Source organism: Octodon degus, unplaced genomic scaffold (genome assembly GCF_000260255.1).
Source record: "Octodon degus isolate 3935 unplaced genomic scaffold, OctDeg1.0 scaffold00072, whole genome shotgun sequence".
NCBI classification, from domain to species: domain Eukaryota; kingdom Metazoa; phylum Chordata; class Mammalia; order Rodentia; family Octodontidae; genus Octodon; species Octodon degus.
Window position 1 is genome coordinate 5,917,259 of NW_004524648.1, and position 21,916 is coordinate 5,939,174.

The 21,916-nt window shown below is 45.3% G+C and overlaps 1 pseudogene; it reads left to right on the forward strand.

The window, feature by feature from the left end:
- Window positions 1-1,034: 1,034 nt before the first annotated feature.
- On the forward strand, window positions 1,035-1,490 carry LOC101578269 (annotated as a pseudogene).
- The last annotated feature ends 20,426 nt before the right edge of the window (window positions 1,491-21,916 follow it).

Below are 21,916 nucleotides of genomic sequence, written 5' to 3' on the forward strand. Positions count from 1 at the left end.
TTTTTTTTTGTATTTTAGGGAAGGGTCTACAGGGTGTTCAGGGTCTCACTACTAGATTGGACTCATAATGATCCACCTTTTTACAGCCTCCCAAGAGCTGGGATTACAGGCGCGCACCACCACACTCAGTCTCAATGGCCATCTTATTGCACCCCAGGGGAGGGACTGGCACAGCAGGCCTGGGGATTGAACCCCTAGTCCCTGCACCGGCTTGCAGGTGCCTTAATCTGATGAGCTATTAGGCCAGCCCTTCTCATCTGTTCTTTAGTGCACTCAGTGATGTCTACTGAGTGCCTCTGCCCTCCAAATGAGTCTCTGCCCTTCAATTACTTATTCAGACCACTCTTCACTAACAGCAAACACCTCAGCAGTGTGGCTTTGGCCACATCACCCAAGTTCTCTAGACCTAAGTTTCTGCAGCTGTGTAACATGTTAGAAGACAATGGCTTGGCATATAGCAAGCATGTGATGAATACTGTGTCTTTTGACCCCATTATTTCCTCCTTTCCAGGTGTCTGCTGAAGGAGTGAGGGATAACCTGAAGTTGCCAGTACCCATTTGTGGTTTTACGTACACGTGGGATGTCTTAAGCTAGAGAAGGGAAAGGCCGCCAGAGGCTCACTTGTGTCTCCCCTTGTACTGCTAGTCATGGCTGTTTCAGATATCTATCATCATCTGAAATGAGTGTCATCAAATCATGACACTGACAATCATCAGTGTGTTCTTAGCTCTCGTGGTTCTGTAAGTTAAGTGAGGTGGAGGAGGTGGCTCTTGTTTCGGATCTCTTGGGAAGTTGCAATCAGAAGTTTTCTGGGAGACGAGGGTCCTGGAGATGGCTCAGTGGAATAAGAGCTTCCCTGGCAAGTGCAAGGGCCCAAGTTCATTTCCCGGTTCCACAAAAAAAAGAAAAAAAAGAAAAGAAATTGGGCTGGGGAGATGGCTCAGTAGAATAAGCGCTTCCCTGCCAAGCACAAGGGCCTGAGTTCAATCCCCAGTTCCAAAAAAAAAAAGTTTTCTGGGAGACGACCAGCAGAATGGCACCTCGCAATGGGAAGGAAAAGAAGGAAGAACAGTTCATTAGCCTCGGGCCTCAGTTGGCTGAAGGAGAGAATGTATTTGGTGTCTGTCACATCTTTGCATCCTTCAATGATACTTTCATCCATGTCACTGATCTTTCTGGCAAGGAAACTGTCTGTCGTGTGACTGGTGGGATGAAGGTGAAGGCTGATTGAGATGAATCCTCCCCATACGCTGCCATGTTGGCTGCCCAGGTTGTGGCCCAGAGGTGCAAGGAGTTGGGCATCACTGCCCTGCATATCAAACCCCAGGCCACAGGAGGAAACAGGACTGAGACCTCTGGACCAGGTGCACAGGCAGCCCTCAGAATGTTCACTTGCTCGGGAATGACGATCAGGAGGATTGAGGATGTCACTCCCATCCCCTCCAACAGCACCCGCAGAAAGGGAGGTCACCATGGTTGCCATCTGTGAACAAGGCTCAAATTGTTTTCTGTTAATAAATTACTTTTGTGTAAAAAAAAAAGTTTTCTGGAATGGGAGTCATTCCCAGGCTTTCTTTCTCACATGATGGACACTGACGCTGGCTGTGGCCTAGGGCTCTTTGTCCAAACACCTATACCCACACATGGCCTCTTCCTGGGCTGTGGATTTCCTTACAGCATGGCTTCCAGGAATATGAGTTCTGCAAGAACCAGGTGGAAGCAAAAACATGACTTCTACTACAGTCTCTCAAGACTTCCTAGATGAATGTCTTGATGAGAAAATCATCAGTGTTATAATATGAGGGCACAAGGCATGCGAAGTCTTGTTGCAGCCAGTGTGGACAATACAGTTGGCTACCCTGAGCTTCCAGGAAGAATTTCCAAAGGGAAGGCTGTGGCTTAACTCAGAGCTAGAACCCCTAATGCCCAGGTCCCCGGAGATGAGCTTCAATTCTGAGGGTGGAGGTCAGATCTTGGTCGCTGCCAAGGTAGTTCTTGAAGTTGGGATTCCAGAATTGGGCCACATCTTCTAAATGGTGATGGGCAGAAACATCAAGAATGGGAGGAACAATAAATATTGGCATTATGGGGATTTGGTGGGTGTAACAAAGAATGTCTACATTTTCTCTGATGTTCTGGTGTTCTTTTAAGGGACCTGCTCAGGTTTTGATGAGGAGGCCCTGAGAATTCAGGATGGGGAACTGTACTTGGGTCAGAGGTCAGGGGTGCTCATGCTGGGACCAGGGGAAGCATAAACAATTTCCTCCCATTCCTGTTTCATTCCCAGCATGGATGGCCACTCCTAAGCATCAGGAGGTGATAGGTCTGCCTCATCTCTGTTATGCCTAGAACAAGCTGACTTCCAGCACAAACCCACATCACCACGACATGTGCCCTCTATTCACCCATTCCTAAAAATAAATAAATATGAGAGCAAGTTTGGAATTCACCTTTGTAAGAATAATTCACTAGGTGGAAACAAAATGAAATCTATGGAAATATACACGATCATTTTCCCAGTGGAAAACAAGGAAGGGAGCTCTGCCTGTTTTATCCTTCAGTGAATGAGGCAGAGATTAATCTATTAAAATCAAGTGTATAAATTATACATGGAAGGGAACTGGCTCAGGGATAAGGTGTCTGATAGGGTGCTGATGGAAATGAAAATGAGGCTTGAAAGATCAATTCTGCTTTTGAATCAGCTCCAAGTCCCACTGATGGCCCTGGGCCTGCCTGGCAGAAAACACCCTGACTTATCAAATTGGAGAACACTCCATCCCCAAACCTTTGAAACATGCACCTTCAAAGTAATTGCTAATGTTTTGGACGCTATTTCAATGCGTCACTAAGAATAATAAAAAAGCAATAAAAGTTTGAAGGCCCATATTTTTGCTGCCTGATGGCTGATGTAAATCAAACCCACCTCTTTAAAGGGAAAGAAAAAGTTTTATGGTGTGGCTGCTGCCTGGCAATGTAAGGGTGGTAGGTCTAAGTCTGGGGACAGGTGTCACCCCCAGTCTAGTCATTGCTGTGTAAGCCTCAGCTTGACCTTTAACTACTCCAAGTTTGTTGCTTTTCTATCCCCTCCCTGATCCATTTATAAGGTCCTCCATCCATTCAGTGAGTTGCATTGTGTATCTACTGTGTAGCAGGGACTGCTATGCACATATGTGACAATAGACAGATATTCCTTGGTGACTGAATTCCAGTCATGGAGCTAGGTTATTGAGTAAATTGGCCCTCACTGATAAGTTGTATATAACATGAACATTACTATATTCTGAACAAAGAAATGGCAAGAGTTGTTTGCGTAACTCTTACATGCAGTACTGTAACATATAACATAAAACTATAATATTGTACAGTACAATCAGCAGAAATTACGGTACTGTGTAAACAAGGTATACTGTACAAAAAAGACATTGAAGCATTATAGTAAACAAGATGTATAGAACAGTATGAAAAAAAGTAAGTCTGAATAGCAGATGGCAAGTTTGAACAGCACGCCTGGGTTGTAAGTCCAAATAGTTGTTAAACAAGTGGGTCACTGGATGAGAAATATCTGTAAATATAACCAGTAAAAAGATGAATATAGCAGGCATTTATTGCTAATAAGTTCTGAGTCAAAAAGACACAACCAGCTAAATACCACCTTGTTCCTGCTAAGCCAACGTTAGTCAGTGTTTGAAGATGGATGGGTTTATAAAGGAATTGAGACTGTTTGGCCTGACAGAAAGGATTACTTCCTGCTAATGATCATCTGGCTAGAGCTTCACAATGCACCCTCAGAGGGTCTTTAAGCTGCTGTCTGCTGAGAAAGTAGCAAGAGGAAATGAGCTTACATTGCAGCAGAAGCCGTTTGGGTGAGGTGGACAGACTGGTGGTGCCCGCACGTTGTAGGTGGGTGAGGGAGATGTGGTGGCTAACGGAGCTCCATGAGGTGGGAGCCCTTCCTCCTCTCTGTCCCCAGGGCATTTCACAGGGCCTGGCTTATAGGAGGGACTCCACATATTTTTCTTTAACAACTGAATAAACCATTGGTCCATTACCTGGCGTTATTTCAGGATGGAACAGATTCCACTCTGCTTGTGCTACCAAGGCACAGAGTTACACAAAACCTAGCCTGGGAAAGCCATGCCCCTTCCCTGTCTGTGATGGTGGTATTTGTAGCCTTTTGAACTGAATGGCTCACTGCTTTAAAAAAAAAAAGTTGTTATTGAGGATATAATTTGCAGATAGCAAACTATACAAATTGGAAGCAAACAGCTCACTGAGTTTTTGCATAGGTATGTATCCATGTAACTATCAAAATCTACACACTTTTTAGCTCCCCAAACCTTCCCACAAGGGAACCTTTCCAGTCTCTCAGAGATTACTACTCACATTTCTCTGCTCTTTCGATATATTGCACTGCCGCGTTTCTGTTCTGTACAGAAAGGGAAAAGTTAATCCATCCTTACCCCAGGAAAACACAAGTCACAAGTTATTTTTTTCCTTCTGACATTAAAAAAAATACAGAGAATCATCAATTATCAGCTCAGGAAGGGGGTTACCCTACCTTGGTTAAGGGTGCTTTGCCTTTTTTGGAAGCAGGATTCCTCAATATTAATTTTCCCCACAGAGCCCCACTCCCCCCAAGAGCTGTTGAGCTTTTGGAGTCTTTTGATGGCTACTGGTTACCAAAGACTGGAGAGAGGAGCGGGAAGTTAGTGCTAAATGAGTAAAGAGCTGCAGTCTGTGACTATGAAAAAGTTCTGGAGAGGGCTGGTGATGTAGCTCAGTGGTAGAGCACTTCCCTACCATGTGAGAGGCCCTGGGTTCCATCCCAGGCACCATGATGGGAAGGAGAGTTCTAGAAATGGATAGTCATGATGGTTGGGCACCAATGTTACCTTTACATAGTGCCACTGAACTGTACACTTAAAGTGATTACGATGGGCAAATTTGTTATGTATATTTTAGCACAATAAGAAAAATAATGAAGTATCACTGAAAAACAATGATTAGCCAGGTGTGATGTCCCATGCTTATAACCCCAGCACTCAGGAGGCTGAGCCAGGAGAATTGCCCAAGTTTAAAGCTAGTCTGGGCTACACAATAAGTTCAAGGCCAGCCCGAATTACATGAGACCCTGTCTCAGAAAACAACAACACACAAAATAAATAGAATAAACATTTATATTTTATTAATAACTATTGATTCTACATTCATTTGAAAAATAATTGTACATGAAGGCAGGAGTTGTGGTGCATAGCTGTGATCCCAGCACTCAGAAGGCTGAGGCAGCCTACTGCTGTGAGTTTGAGGCCAGCCTGGGCTATAGAGTAAGTTTACAGCCAACCTGAGCAGCATAGTGAAACACTGCCTAAAAATAAGGATCTACAATCTGAGGTACAGGATCTCAGGATAAATCCTGAGGGGATTTCACTGACCTTATCAGACCCAAAAGCTACAACTCTTGTTGCATAGGTCCTGCTTTACCTTGGTTTTAACCATCCAGCAGAAAAGTATAAAAACGAAGTATAAGAAGTAAAACCATGCTGTTATGTTGAGCTATAGGAGACTCAGGTCAACAATTTCTGACATTGCTAGTGAAATGGAAGACCCAATACTATTATGGGCTACTGGACTTTTTTGGAATATTTTGCTGAGTTAACATACCTGTAATATTCAAATAATGGAACTAAACAAAAAAGGGGGATACAGATGAATGTCCATTTTGTATCTGTGTATTCAAAATGGTTAGGATAGATATATGTTACATTCTCTTAATGAATAGAGTGATTTGTTCTAATAGTGTTTATAAATAGAATATCATGTCCGCATCTTGTACAGCAATTAACCACTAGGAAGAATGTATGTAATGTGTTAATTATTGAAGCTGTCCTACCAATTTGGTTTGAAACTGTCTCATTGCTATTTGTTTCTCAATAAAATTATGGGGAAAAAAAAGACCTATGAAACAAAGCAAAACAAAACAAAACAACAAAAAAAATAAATAAAAGTAAAAACCCAAAATAATAGTACATGGAGCACAGGAATGATTTTTCCCCTCTGCAGTGAATCCTAAGCACTGCCTTCAAGGTCCCTACCTCTTCTTAGAGTCTGAGACCCACGGAGAGACTAATACTGTCACTCCTCAGTTGAGGACACTGTGTCCTAGAGTAGGGAACAACTTACCCAGGGTCACACAGGTTATTTGTGGCAATAGCTAGGATAAGACTCAGGCTCAGTCTTTCCGGCCATTGCTTTCATCTCTGCATGGACCTCCTGCTGTACCTGCCCATGACCACACCTCTTCTCTGGAACCTCCCCAGACACGGTACTGGCTATGATGCCCAGTGCAGGTGGTCTGTCCTTGCTTGTCTCAGCAAGGAAGGAGGCAGAATGTCCAGCCAAGAGAGGGGCCTCCTGATTCGTTTGGAAGTGGACCCTGGAGCTCAGGGGATGTGGGGGCAGGCACAGGCTCATTTGCATCATCCAGGCTATGTGGCTTCTGTGAACGGAGACAGCTGCACCTGGAGGAGCCCTGCTCAGAGCTGCCGGCTGTGAGCCCAGTTTCAAATGAAGGGCGCTGTCTGAGGCAAGAGTGGGTGCCTTGGCTATTTTGGCAGAAGCTGACAATAGGAGTTTTTCTCTCACACAAGCTGTGCGGAGCATTTTGTGTTGTGGGCTGTCCTGCCTCCGCCTTTCCTTTCCCTGCGTTTGGTGGCTGCTGGCGCTGCTCCCAACCCCCTCCTTGACAGCCAATTAATTCAGCATAATTTGGTTCATTACAAGCCCTTTGGCTGACAGGGTGCAGAGCAGACCTCCTGGACTTTTTCTAGGGGATAGGGCTTGGAGTCTGGGAGGAGAGAGAGGACAGACTCCTGCTGTATCTGCCCCACTGGGCACCAAGGAGATGTTGGGAGACACTCATAGGCAAAGCTGTGCTCACCCCATGAAGCAGTGGCTTCCTGGCGCCCCCACAGCCCTGTTTAAAAATATGATGGAAATAAGGGCATGGCAAGATATCCCAGGAGGAGCATCAGGCCTTGGTTCAAGCCTGCCAAGAGACAGCAGCCTTGAGGCGCTGGGAGGACAGTTCTGTGTTTAGTGCCCCCCTGCAACCCTGGGACATCCTGCAGTGGACTGTGAGACACGAGGCCCCCTCTGTGACCAAGACCTGGTGAGCCTCAACAAATAGCTGGCAGGGTTGTCTTTTGGGGCCTGGTTTTCAATGAGGAAGGGAATGCTTAAGGGAACCAGAACCCGTCCAAGCAGGATGGGGTCATGGAGGGACACTGGCCCATGGGGGCAGACTGAGGCAAAGGACCGAGGATCAGGCAGGCTGGGACTGGCCTCGCAGTCCGTATCTCCCCCACTGTGGCACTATGACGCCGCTGATCTGTACTGCTCAGATCTGATATAAAGAGCATGATAGTAATCCTTCCCTCGCCCACTGAGAACGGACAGAGGAGTGGAGGCTGATGGTATAATGATTAAGGGGAGAGCTTAATAGTCAGCCAGCTGGGCTTGCAGTCCTGGCTTCACTCTGTGTGACCCTGGCAAGTCAGGTCACCTCTCCAAACCTCAGCCTCCTCTCTTGTGAAAGGGAGATTGCAAGTCTGCCTGTGTGTGCCTCCCAGGAGTGCTGTGAGGATTTGATGAGCTCTTGGAAGTGTCTCGGGACACAGCAGGTACCCAATACATATAAGTAACTATTGGTACCACAGTAGACTGCCCAACATTCTGCAGGAGGGCTGCTGAACATCAGGAGGGCTCAGGGGTCAGGGATGTAGCTCAGTGGCACAGTACCTTCCTGGCAAGCACAAGGCCCTGAGTTCGATTCCTGACACCCACTCTCCCCCAAAAGGGTCTGAAATGGTTTTCTTTCCAATAACTTAAATTCCTTAATTATAGACTATGGATATTAGCTGGGCATAGTGGCACATGCCTATAGTCCCAGCTGCTTGGGAGGCTGAACCAGGAAGATTGCTGGAGCTCAGAAATCCAAACACCCCGGAGGCAATATGGTAAGACAGAATTATAGAAGAGGAAGAGGAAGAAAGGGAACAAGGCAGAGAGAGGGAGAAAGAGAGAGAGAGCTTGTTTCTTGTGTTGGTAAGGCTCTTCCAGAAAATTTCTTGTTACCACTGTCCTCCCACCCCCTGAAGGCATTCACTTCCTCCTGAGCCCACAGTACACAGCACCATCAGGGCCCTTGGATGCTTGGGTGCTGGTGTGTGAGTCTCCTCAGGAGCAGGCATGATGGGGGCTGGGGCATCCCTGTGCCCTGTACCTCACCCAGTGGGGCACACAGTGAGGGTTCACAGAGGGAGCCAGTGTGCATGCCATGGCCATGCTGGCAGAATGGATGTGCAGGAGGACAACTGTCAGAAGGAGCAAGGAGGTGCCTAAGTGGCGTGGGAACCCTAGGGCTTCTGTTGCCTGCACCTCCTGCTTGCTTCTTCCTTGCATTCCCGAGGGATGCTGCAGAGGGAAGGACGGGATGGAACAAAGGGGAGACCTAAGCCTCTGCCCCACCCTGCACACTTGGTTAATCATTGAGTCTGTGACACTAAAGTCTCCAGGGACAGAGCTACAAATCTGGGATGCCCAGACCTCGGCCCAATTAAATCAGAAGTCCCTGGGCGGGGGAGCCAGGCGGTTGTATTTTCTTTTTAAGTCCTCAGGCGATTCCAATGTGCAGCTGAGGTTAAAAGTATGAAACCATCTAGGGGAAGATACAGCTTCTGAGTTTCAAGAACAACAGGATTGAGTGCTGTATCTCAGCAGGCTCCTTGACTCCACCCTCTTGGATTGCCGAATTAGAGAATGATCAGTATTTAGTAGCATCAACTATGTTCAAAGCCCCTGGCTGGATGCTGAGGGGAATCCAGCAATAACCCACAGCAAAGGCCATAGTAACAGCATTCACGAGTACCCATTGTGTGCCAGGCACCTCATGGATATTTGCTAATCATTACAAAACCTCATTGTGGGGCCGGGGAGATGGCTCAGTGGAATAAGCACTACCCTGGCAAGCACAAGGGCCTGAGGTCAATCTCCAGTTCTGTGAAAAAACAAAAAACAAAAAACAAAAAAACAACCTTGTTGTAATCATAACAAAGACTGATCTCTGTTTCAGAGAGGAAGGGTATAGAAGACAATCTCCCCATATTCACCCTCTCATAATAATTGAGGCTGCTTACTGTAAACACCCGTAAGTTTGGTTTTCATTTGTAAGTTTGGTTTTGTTGGTTTCCTAATTAAGGGACCTCTCACAGAATAAGCTAGAAACAGCCTCAGCTAAAGAAGGACAGAGAGTGGTGGATAAGCCCTCACCTTTCACTTCTTGCCGTGGAGGACAGCTCTGAGTTGTATTCTACCCCAGTGATCTCAAACTTGGCTGTGCAGTGGACCACTTGGGAAATGTAAGAAAAATCTGGATGTCTAAGCCACACCCCAGTCCAATTAAATCCAATCCTCTGTGGAGAGGATTCAGGCATCCATCATTTTAAAATTCCCAAGGGACTGCCATGTTGATCCAGGCTAGAACATGGTATTCTCACAGTGGCCCCGCAGGATTGAACTCTAATTTCTCAATATGATAACTTTTGAATAATACCCCTATTTGGAGTTCTTTCCTTTCCCTATCTTGCTCTTCCACTTGCCTACTGGTACCTCCCGGAATCATCTCCCAATAAATGTCAGATATCAAATCCTGGCTTTAAGGATCAAAAGAAGTTGAGATCTGGAAAGGCCAAGTATCTTGTTAAAAGGCTCACAGCATACCCAGAACGTGGCAGAACCAACATTTAGTCTCTTGCTCTCCATAGATCTTGCAGTACAAAGGAAGAGACAGATATTCAGGAAACTACAAGACCAGAGGAAATGGAAGTGCAAATAGATCCTCAAACAAATGAGGAATGTTAAAACAAACTAAAACTAAGCAGCAGTTACTTGTGACAGAGAGTTAAGAAAGTCTTTATGGAGTTGGAATCGTTTAGGTTAGGCAAATGAGAGGAATTTCCGTAATTGAAGCGGTCAGGGTTATTGCCAATGTCAGATGAACAGAGGCCCAGAGGTGGGGTCAGGGAAGATTTGGATTAGTGCACGGCCAGCCGTGATGGGGTGTGAGCTGGACTGGAGGAGGTAAGTAGGGGTTTATGATGTTTCCTGAAGACTAGGAAGTCCCTCCTGCTCCCCAGGCCTCAGGATCCTTCCTTAGCTTTCCATACTGGATCTTCTTCTAAGGCACGGCAGGGTAATAATCTTCTCTCTGAAATATTTTACCCAGGATGTATGGGCAATGGGCCAAAGCCATGTCAGGAACATGGGTAGGAGGTGGTCAGCGTGGGCAGTAGTAGGTAGGTCAGTGCTCAGTACTGCTGGTGAACCTGGGCTGCTTGTAAAGGAGAAATGGCGGGGTTGGGCATCTACCTGATACCCAGCCTTCTCTGTGTCTTACTGTACGAGCCCTCTCATTGTGTAAATATCCGAGCCGCTCCTGTCACAGGGCCTTTGTCTCTCTATGTCCCCACCTGGAGAGCTCCTCCTTCCAGTCCCACAGTGCTTTCTTTCTTCCTCACTGCTAAAGTGTCACTGCCTGGGAGAAGGCCTCCTGGGCTCCTTCCCTTTTCCCCTGGCGCTTCCCACAAGTCTCTCTCACATGGCCTCATTTTCTCACTTAATTGTACATGACACGTATGAAATTCACCTGAGGCCTGTTTCTGTTTCTCTCCTTATGCCTTTGGTCTCCTTCCAGGCTTTGTGAATAGGAAGTAGACTGTGTGTGTGTGTGTGTGTGTGTGTGTGTGTGTGTGTAGACTGTCTGTGTGTGTGTGTGTGTGTGTGTAGACTGTCTCTGTGTGTGTGTATGTGTGTGTGTGTGTGTGTCCTCCACTCCTAGAAGAGTGAATGGGTACCTGGATTCTTCTGGGGAGCTGAGGGTAGGAGTGGGGTGTCTGGAAGAGAGGCGGGAGCTGGAGGGAGGACAAGCGGGAGTGAGGAGGTCTGCTCTGCAGCTAAGCTGGTCTAAACAAGTGGTTCCAAACGGTGACCAATCGATACAGATAGAGGAGCTAAATCAGGTTAACACCCCTTCCCTGTGGTGTCATGCCAGAAATGGCTTCACAGCAGCCCAAGGTCAAGGGCATAGCTCCCACCTCATTCCCATCCCCCATGGCCCTCAGGGGGCCTCCCACAGTCCAGGAGGCCAGTCCTTCCCTCAAGTGTGTGCCCTTAGGGCTGCTGATCTTCTGGCCTGCACCCTCTCGTCCCCTGTGGTAGAATGTCCTTTTGCTGTGCATTTTATTTCTGTGCCCAAGGTCTGAGGTGGTCACGCACATGCTGACATTTAAAGACTCAGCTGAGAAATCAATCAGCGTGGTCTGTCCTTCAGCGCCTTGGAAAGCTACGTGGCCAAGCAGGCCTTATCTGGCTCACACCCTATTGATCCGTAATGGCAGCTGTGGGCTGCTGCAAGTACATGTGAGGCCTGACGTGGGACAAACAGGAGGCAAGGTAGCAGAGTGGTTAGGACTTGAGTCCCAGCCTCTGTATTTGCTGGTGGTGTGACCTGGGCCATTACTTACCATCGCTGAATATCCTTAAATGGAGACTTACACTGTAGAACTGCAGTGCTAAAAAAAAAAAAAAAAAAAATCATAACCATAAACATGGAAAACGATGTCTGCTCCATACTGCTCTGTCCTTGCTAGCTGTTGCTGTGGTCTTTAGATTGGGGGCAGAATCCCATCTCCCAAGTTGTTAAGAGGATGGAAAGAAATCATTCATGGATGATTCTCTTAGTGTGTTGTAAATGCTCAACCCCTCCACTGAAGGAGACCCACTCTGGAGAATATAAGCCAAGGATAAGGAGCTCCTGGAATAACAGTGATCCCTGGGGTAAGAGAGATTCTGATTTAATAATTCACGTACTCCCTAACTTCTCAGGGAGATAGATAGATGAGGCTCCCCGGAATGAGGGGGCTGTTGGGAGTCTGGGAGAAGCAATTGCTTTGTCCCCAGGAGCACGTCCAGTCTGTGGTGAGACAGGGGCCTATCTGGGCTGAAGGGTCACAGGCCCTCATGTGACACCCTGAGCCCGATTAGTGATGGTGGGAGATAGAAATCCGACCCAAGGAGCTCTGGGTTCCTGGTCTCAGCTACAATGCCCTTTTTATATCTATCCTGTGTCCAGGGCCAGGAGCTGATCATATGCCTGTTTGGATTGAGGGCAAAGGGAACAGAGGGCCAGGAGGGAAAGAATTAACAATTACCCGAGTCTCATAAACATGACAGGAGACAATCCCCAGGACTAGGGAAATATATATTTCATTGCACACTTTGTGAGAAGCATGCTTCGTGCCTGGGAAAATGCCACTTGCCTTGGTGGGAGGTTGGAGGGGGACCCTTGGGGACACCATCAGGTGGGGAGTGGCACATACACCTGGTGGGGCAGAAGCGATGTGTCTGAAGTCTGAAGCCTCTCAGCTAAGAAAGGAGAAGTGAGGCTTCGAGCCTGGGGCCACGGACTTCAGTCTGTCTTCCTTGTTCATGGTGCTGATTGGTAACCCTTATGGCCCAGAGACAAAACAAAACAATCTGCCAGGGTTTACTCAGCCTCTACAGGAACCTTCCCTCTGCTGGGGAGAGGCCAACAGTCAGGTCACGAGAGAGGAGAATTCTGCTGTGGGCCAACGCTGGCGTGACCTTAACAGTGTGGACAATGCCGTAAGAAGCTCTGTGCCTGAGCTTTGTATACTTTGCCCATGTTCAGATTATAATTTCTTTTCCAGGCACCTTGTCCACCAAATGTCTTCCTGAATGACAGGTTTGGATCTTGGGGGATTCCTGGGTAGATGAAAGAGTGTGAACCTTAAAGTCAGTCTGGTTCCTACACTCGTTAGCCAGCAAGTTCTTTAATCACTCTAAGCTTCCATTTCCTTCCTCTTTTGAAAGATGGGTTTTACTGAGACCCACCCAGAAGGAGCTATTACCATACAGGCCTAACCTGGTGTCTGGCTCACAGTGGAGCATCAACAGCTGGTAGATATTTCAAAAACACATTGATATTCTAATTTGTCAACCAGTCTTCCATGGATTGACTTCTCATGACTGTGTCAAGGTGAAAATGCCATCTGGTTCTACAGCTCCAGATTCAAAATGTTGAATTTTGGGATTATGTTAGGACCAACCAGGTGGGATATTTCAGAAGTATAGGCCTCCCAGGGCTGGTCAGATAACTCAGTGGACTAAAGTGTCTTCTTAGGCAGGCGCAGGGACCAGGGTTTGATCCCCAGTGTGTTGTGCTGGCCCCGACCCTAGGGCACACTAAAACTGAGATTGAGACTGGGTGTGGTAGCGCACACCTGTAATCCCAGTGCTTGGGAGGCTGAAAACAGGAGGATCACTACGAATCTGAGCTATGTAGTGGTATCCTGTGGACACTATACTAAGATACATTATAAATAAGGATAGGCCTCCTGGGCCATGGTGGTCAGAGCTCCATAAGCTGATGGCTACCTGATGGGGCAGGATGTGCCTGAAATAATTGACGAGGGCAAAGGAGTATTAGAAGTGCAGAACTGGGGGACAGGGAGCTTCTGAGTCCCCACCTCTGGAAGACCACAGGAAGCCAACCAGACAAAAAGCAGGAGGCCTGAGCACTCAAGCAAGTAGGGAACCCCAGGCCAGGCATCCTAGCCCCATTTCACCAACCCTCAGCACACTTATATAAGCGTGGTGCTGGGCCCATTCTTGAAAATTCCGATTGAATTATTGAAATATTCTCCATGGGAATTGTATATGCTATTATTATACATCTGTAAAGTATAAATATGTTTATAGGCTCAAAGTATCCAAAAGGAAAAAAATAAAGTTCTAGTAACTGCCCATTGGGATAATTGAAGGATCAGGTAAGAAAGGAGAATTGTTTTACATTTATACATATCTATGGGTTTGAAATTTTCTTTATTATCATGCACATGTATTTGATAGAATGTGTTAATAAAAATTTAAAAGTAGTTGGGGTAAAAATCACCTTTAAAAAAGTTAAAAGAAAAACCCCAACAATTCAAAGTGAACAATTTAGGCCTGGGGAGATAGTTCAGGGGTCTAAGTACTTGCCTGGCAAGTGCAAGGACCTGGGTTTGATCTTTGGTACCGCATGCCGTGCCAGCCCTAAACCCTGGGCATGCTGTGCTGGCCACTGAAATTAGGTGTGATGGTGCATGCGTGTAATCCCAGCACTGGGAAGGCTGAGACAGGAGAATCACTATGAGTCGGAGCTGCACAGCGAGACTCTGTACCAAATAAATAAATAAATAAATAAATGAATGAATAAAAGGCTCAAATCAAATTTTTAAAAAAATGAACAACTTAGTAGCATGCGTAGCACATGCATAATGCTGTGCAATTACCACTTCTATAGTCCCCAAATCACTTCAAAACAAAACCCCTCACTCATCAAGCAATTTCTCTCCTATATCCTCCCTTTCCAGCCCCTGTCACCCATCAGTCTTCACTGTGTGTCTTCGGATTTACCTAGTTTCATATAAATAGACCATACAACATGTAATCTTTGTGTCTGGCTTTTCTCACTTGGTAGGGTTTGTGTCTGAAATGCCCTACTCCCTAATCTCATGTATTTGCAAGACCATGGGACACTACCCTTGGTGGATTGGCTGATGCCTGGGTTCATAACTGATATCTGTTAGGAAGTGGGGACCAGTTGGAAGAGGTGAGGTCACCAGGAGGAAGTCGGGTGACCTAAAAGAGTATGTCTCCCTCCCTGGCTTTTCTCTCTCTTTCTCTCTCTCTCTCTCTCTCTCTCTCTCTCTCTCTCTCTCTCTCTCTCCTATCTTTGGCAGAACCAGGGATTGAACTCAGGCCCTTGCGCTTGCCAGGGAGGCACTTATTCTACTGTGCCATCTCCCCAGCCCTCCTCTCTTTTCTCTACTTCCTGGCCACCATGATGTGAGTCATTTTTCTCTGCCAGCCCCCTTCCACCACACTGTCCCTGTCTTGGAGCAAGATGACCATGAAAAGACTAACTTCTGAAAGTGTGAGCCAAAATGTAACTCTTCTCCTTTAAGTTGTGGGCATTAATATTTTGTCTAACAACAAGGAAAGTGACTAAGACAGGATTCATCCGCCCTGAAGCATGTATGTTTTTCCTTTTTAAGGCTGAATGGTAGTCCAAAGAGTATTACTGTACTGCAATCTGTTTATTCTTTGTCGACAGAAACTCACCCTTTGATAGAAATTTGGGGTCAGGTGTTTCCTCCATTTGGTTACCAAATGGTGCTGCCACAACCATACCTGGACAGGTTTGAGTATCAACTTTCAATTCTTTGGGTATATTCTTAGTAATGAAAGTACTGGATCATAGATTTCTGTATTTAACCTTTTGAAGAACTGTTTTTCACAGCAGCTGAACCATTCTATATTCAATTTATACAATTTTGAAGGAATTGTGTACAAAACAGGGAAAATAACCGCTTCCACCTGTGTTTAATAAACTGGAAAACTTTGGTCGTTTCTCTAAAATCTAAGTAGGTTCTTGGTGCGTGGTCTGCCGGCCCTCCATTCTCCACCGGCACAAAGAGCAGGGGGCTGACTGCCCACCCCCCTCCGCCTCTGTCTCCCTGCCCTTCCTGCACACAGTTGCTTGTAACTTATTGTCACTGACTTTGAATGGAAGCTTTCAGCTGCTCCATTCTTCCTCTGTTCGTTGAAGGCCTGTCAATGGGATGGGAATTACAACCCTGGCTGCTGTTATCTGTATCTGTCATCTGGCTGGCTGGTATGTTACTGGCTGCACTTCCCAGGGACTTAATCTCCTAAGTGTGGACGACAAATGATGAAAATCTGGCACATAAATAAGGAGACAGGCAGTGCTTCATTGAAAACCTCGGGAAGTGATCGTCTGGTCCCCATCCATCCTCCTCATTGCCCCTAAACTCTTGGGCTATCTATCCACACAGAAATTACCATATTTTTCATTCATTCATTCATTCATTCATTCATTCATTCATTCATTCACTCATCCATTCATCAATTCATCCATCCATTCATTCAGCAAACATAGATGTATTATATGGATTGGAGCACCTATTCCATGTGGCAATGTTCTAGACAGTTTTATATTAATTATGTAAGATTTGTAATAGTTCTATGATAGGAAGATATTGTTGTCTTCAGCTGAAAATGAGAAAAAAGAGATTCAGATAAATGAAGAAATTTCCCCAAAGTCACATCATTAGTAAGGAGTGGAACCAAGACTTGAACCTGAATTCCTAGGGCTTAGACTATTTAGAACTCTGATTCTCTTTCTTGTCTTTCCTTTTTCCTCTCTTCCTTCTCTACTTATTTACAACATACCCTGTATTCAAGACACCCTCAGCAGGCACTGAGGATATCATAGTGAACAAGACAGCAGGTGCAAGCTCTTTCTTGTTGCGCTTTCATTGAGTTCTATGGCTTTTGGGCATCGTCACAAATGGTTCAATTTCTTCTTAAATGTTCTCTCTTATACAACGAACAAGTACAGCACAGATCAAAGAGCTGTTACACTGAAGATGAATTAAATTCAGGCCCTGGGTTCATGCTTCCCTGGATAGGGACTTAAAAATTCATGCTTCAAAAATGTGACTAACAAATGTCCCTATGTCCCTCCCCTTCTCCAACACCTTCCAGTGCCCCAGGCCCTAAACACTTTTCTGTAACAAGAGGAAATGCTCAGGAGCCAAGTGAAGCTCTCCTTATGAACTGACCCAGGCAGGCAGGTTGGGGAGCTCATTTTCAGAAATACCTTTCCTGTGATATTTGTGGACAGAGTGGCATCAGTCCATGGACACATGCCTTCTAATTGAGAAGCAAGGCAAAGGCCCCAAGATCGTAAGGTGGAAAAGCTAGCTGTGCTTGAAAGATGGCCTCGAGACAAGCACACATCCAGTTCATGTGTGCACATCATTTGTCTTCTGCTTTTTGTTGATGTGTCTGGTTTTGTGTATTCAAGTAAATGTGTGCTTAGATTGTACAAGCAAACATATGCCAAGGTAGCAATGTTGTTTTATTTATCCTAATAGCTTTTATCCTAATAACTTTATAAGTATTTATCCTAGTAGATTTATACATCATGAGGATTGCATCTATAGCATCATTAAGAATCTGAAGGGGTCAGTAAAATGTTGTTTAGATTTTGCAGTGGGCTTATGGGAGATATCATGAACATGCTATCAAAGGCAGCATTTTATAGATATATGCTATTAAAGATATCTCCTTGCTAACCCACACTCTACATCTGCAAGTATCTACATGTTTAAATGAAGACTGGCAGACAGTGATCAGGGAGACATTGCCAGTAGCCTTCCATTCTGCCGATCTCTTCTTGTGTACTAAAAAGTTCAGGATCTGGACTCTAGAGATTCACAGTCTAGACCAGTATAGCATACAACTGAGGGATTTTGGACAAATGACTTAAACCAGGTCTGTTTTCTCAACTGTTTAAAAAATAAGGATGATCATAACCCCATTTTACCTATGAAATGGAACATCATAAGAGTGCAGCTGGACCCAGCTAGCAAACTAGATGGCTTTCTAGTCTCCGCTAACTGAGTTTGAGACCAAGGCAATGAAGGGCCTCTGATGGGAGGTGGTGTCTTCTTTTCCTGTGACTGCCATAACAAATCATCACAAATAAGAGAGCTTAAAGCAATAAAACTAATCCATAGTTCTGGATGGTGTTGGGGCCATTTGTCCCTTCTGGATGCTCTGTGGGGCAATCCTTGTTGGGCCTCCTTCCCAGCTCCTGTGACTGCAGCAAGCCCTAGTGTTCCTTGGCTTGCAGGAGCAGCCTTATCTCTGCTTCTGACTTTTCCCCATATCTTTGTCTCCAATCACTCTCTTCTTTCTCTTATAAGGATACTAGTCCTTAGGCTTAGGGTCCAGCCTAATGATCTCACCTTGAGACCCTCACCTTAATGATATCTATGAAGACTATTTCCAAAAAACATCACTTTCAAACATACCAAGGGTTAGAGTGTGGACATAACTTTTTACGGGTAATAGTTCCACTTGCCATGGGAAGGGAAAATACAATTCTCTTCGAAAGAGAGAGCCAAGACTAATGCAAATGACAAAGCTCTGGATCAGACTGGCAAGGATGTGAGGTAAGGGATAAGGGTGAGGGTGGGAAACTGACTGGCTTTTATGTGGTGCTACTTGCGGGGTATGTGTGAACAAGCTAACTCTTCCAAAATGTCAAACTGAATTAAATACCACTTGTCTCCTGCCAGAAAGAGAGTCAAGAATTTGGAACCTATGTATATTAGTTGCTTTATTAGAGGCATTGTTAGGAGCATGGACTCCAAAGTCACACTACTCAGGCTGTATGATTTTGGGTAAGTCACTTCATGTCTAATTTAGGTTAATGTGTTAAGTCAGCTTTCCGTAGCTATCACAAATACCTCAGATATTCAGTCTATAAAGAGAAAAGATTTATTTTAGCTCCAAGTTTTGGAGTCTCAGTCCATGGTTGGTTGGCCTTGTTGCTTTTGGGCCTGTGATAAAGTACCTGTCATGGAGGGGCACACGTGGTAGAGCAAGATGTCCATTTCATGTTAGCTGGGAAGAAAAAAGAGAGCAGAGGAGGAAGGGGTGGAGTCTTTCAGTCTCTTTCAAGGGCAGTCCCCGGTGATCTGAGACTTGCCATAAAGCTCCATCCCTTACAGTTTTCATTTATTTCTCAATAACTCCTGCCAGAGGACTAAGTCTTCAACATACCAGCCTTTGGGAGACATTTAAGATCTGAAGTTAGCATTTGGATTCCTTAAAAGCAGAGCCAAAGCCAAGATTCCAGTGTTCTTGACTTACAGAAGGAGTGCTCTTGGGAGAAGATGGGTTAGGAAGGTGAGGATGCAATCCCTGCTAGAATTTGGCCTTTGTCCAACACCACATGGAGCCCTGTTGGGTGAATTGCTCTATAGAGAACTACACCTCCTCATGATAGGTCCGCCCTGCCTTCATGAGGGTTTTAATACTGAGGTGGGGGAAACAATGTGTACCTTGCTAAGAAAGGACCACTCCCATTCACCCCGGGGTAGTTATCTGGAAAGGATCAGCTGTGAGTTAATAGCAGCCCATGTTGGCAGTAACTAGGTCAAAAATGAATCTACCTAGGATGGGGGACTAAGAGTGTGTACTGCATGTTGTGTTCTTTAATTTCCTACTCTAGAAAATGGAGTTAATAGTACAAGTATCTCTTGGGAATGTTATGAAGCTTAAATAGGTCAAGATATGTGCAACCTGCCTCATATACATGTTCAGTTATTGTTGCATGACAAATGACCTCACAATTCAGGAGCTTCCAACAGCATTTATTAGCTAACATAGTTTCTGCATGTAAGGAAGGGCTAGGAGTTAGGAGCAGCTTAGACAGGTGGTTCTGGTTCACAATCTTTCAGGAAGTTGTAGCCATACATGGAAGTCATCTGAAGATGTAGCTGGGGCCGGAGGATCTGCTTCCAAGATGGTGCATTCACATCATTGCAGGCAGGAGGCCTTGGTTCCTTACTGCATGGTATAGAGAGTCCTGTGGTGAACAATCCAAAAAAGAAAAGTAGGAAGATCTGGAAAGACTTTTTTTTTTTTGCAAAGACTTTTATGACTCTTAGGAGTCACACATTGTCAGATCTCACATATTTTGTCAAAAGCAAGGCACTAAGTCCAACCCATAAGTCAGGGTGAAGGGAATGAAATTTAAGGAAAGGAGTATCAATAATCTGTAAAATTTTAAATCCAACTAGTTGTTCCTAAATTTCTGTCACAAGCTTAGAAACAATTTCATTGCCTTCCAATGGAAATTTGTGTTTGAAACATGAACAGACAATAGGCAATGAATGAATCTTAAATGAGGATTGTTTAGGCATTCAAGTAGAGTAGATTCCTTTGAAAAGATAGAACTTCAAGGGCCCACATAGCAACCACGTATCTTCCATTTGCACAGCAGCGTGCCCTGCTGCCCAAGGAAAATTCTATTTCTCTTGGTCTGCTAGTGAAGTCCAAGAATCTGCATTGAATGTGTGACCAGGTTTGGGATAGCTCTTGATTCTGTTCTGTTTGCTTTTCCAGTTTCCCGCCTTCCCTCACCAATTCTGGTGTCTATCCCGCATTCACAGCTGTGCCTTGGTTTTCAGCTTTCCTTACTTCCTACTCAGGCTCCAAGATCTCACTGCCCTAACTCCAGCTCTTAGCTGAACCTGCCTTTCGTCACCCCACAGCCAGAGGGCCTCAGGCTTGCCCAACCTTCCTGTGTTCTCTTTCCACATATTCTTATCTTTTCTTTGCCCCTGAATCTATTGACCAAGTCTTCAGCACCAGACCAAAACAAAGGCTGGAAACAACAATTCAGATCATCTGAGCACTCATCCAAGCAAAAATGACTTTTCTCCCTTGAATAATACAGATACTTGTTTTAATTTTACTTCATTTTGTCTCTGGAACTCTGATCTCTTCATTCTATAACTCTTGTTCAGATCTGGTTCCGAAGGCTGGCCAAACAGCTCAGCGGATTAAATTGTGGCGGGGGGGGGGGGGGGGGGGTGCTCAATCTCCTGGGGTGTGCTGAGACGCCAATTGAGACTGGGCCTGGTGGTACACGCTTATAATCCCAGCTCTTGAAAGGCTGTAAACAGGTAGATCACTATGAGTCTGATCTAGTAGTAAGACTCTGAACACACTGTAGACCCTTCCCTAAAATAAAAACAAAACAAAAGCAAATCTGGTCCCAAGGCCAAGGATAGAGTTCAGGGGCACAAGGCCTGCCTGACAAATACAACATTGTGAGTTTGATTCCCACTAACACACACACACACACACACACACACACAAATTGGTTCCAGTGACAAATGCTTCTTACCTAATTGTCTCCTCGGCTGTTCCACAGAAGGTTATTTTTTGGGAAGACTATCTCTAGGTAAATTAGAATTAACTTTATTTCTTTATTTATACTGGGAATTGAACTCAGCACCTTGTGCTCACCAAGCAGGTGCTGGGCTGCTGAACAACATTCCTGGCCCAGAATTAACTTTAATCCTGAACAATTTGAGAATCGAGATAAAGCTGTCATGGCAAACGTGCTATCTACATTCCAATTTCTGGAAGGGACACACTCTTATTTCATTCGTCCCCAACCCCCGACACATGCAGCAGCAAGGAGCAAATTACCATTTATTAAACTCTAATTATTGCTCTCATTTTTTCAATCCCATTCTCTGTGTATGTGCCCCTCACACAAGCCTCCACTCCACTGTCATTAAATTAGCAATACGTCTTGTTAGCATAGCATCCATATTTATAGGCAGGATTGAGTGGTGCTGGAGTGACAGGGTATGAAGTCGAATGCCCTTAATAGAAGGTTAAGGACATGTCCTGATTCGGGAGTGATCCAGTCAATGACAGATGTGGGAAATTTGAGGGGACTTAATAAATAGGTTGTTTTGAGACAGTTTCAAGCCTTTCATAAGAGTTTATATAAGTTCAAGCAGAAAGATAGCTCACTGTAGGGAAAAGTGCATGCTTTAAAAAAAAAAACAAAAAGCCCTGGGTATTTCATGGCCGAGCATGGTGGTGCATGTCTAATCCCAGCACTCAGGAGACTGAGGCAAGAGGATTGTTGAAAGTTTGAGGCCAGCATGGGATACAAAGTGAGTTCAAGGCTAGCCTGAACTTGTGTCATGAAACCCTATCTGGAAAAGGCAAAACAACAATAGCAACAAAAGCAAGAAACTGGGTGTTCCAAAGACCAGGAGGCTCACGGATGGTGACAGAACCTTGCTCCCTTGGAACTGTTTCAGAACCACAGCCAAGCTAGGTGTGATGTAATTGCAATCCTAGCCCTTAGGGAGGGTAAGACAGATATTTTGC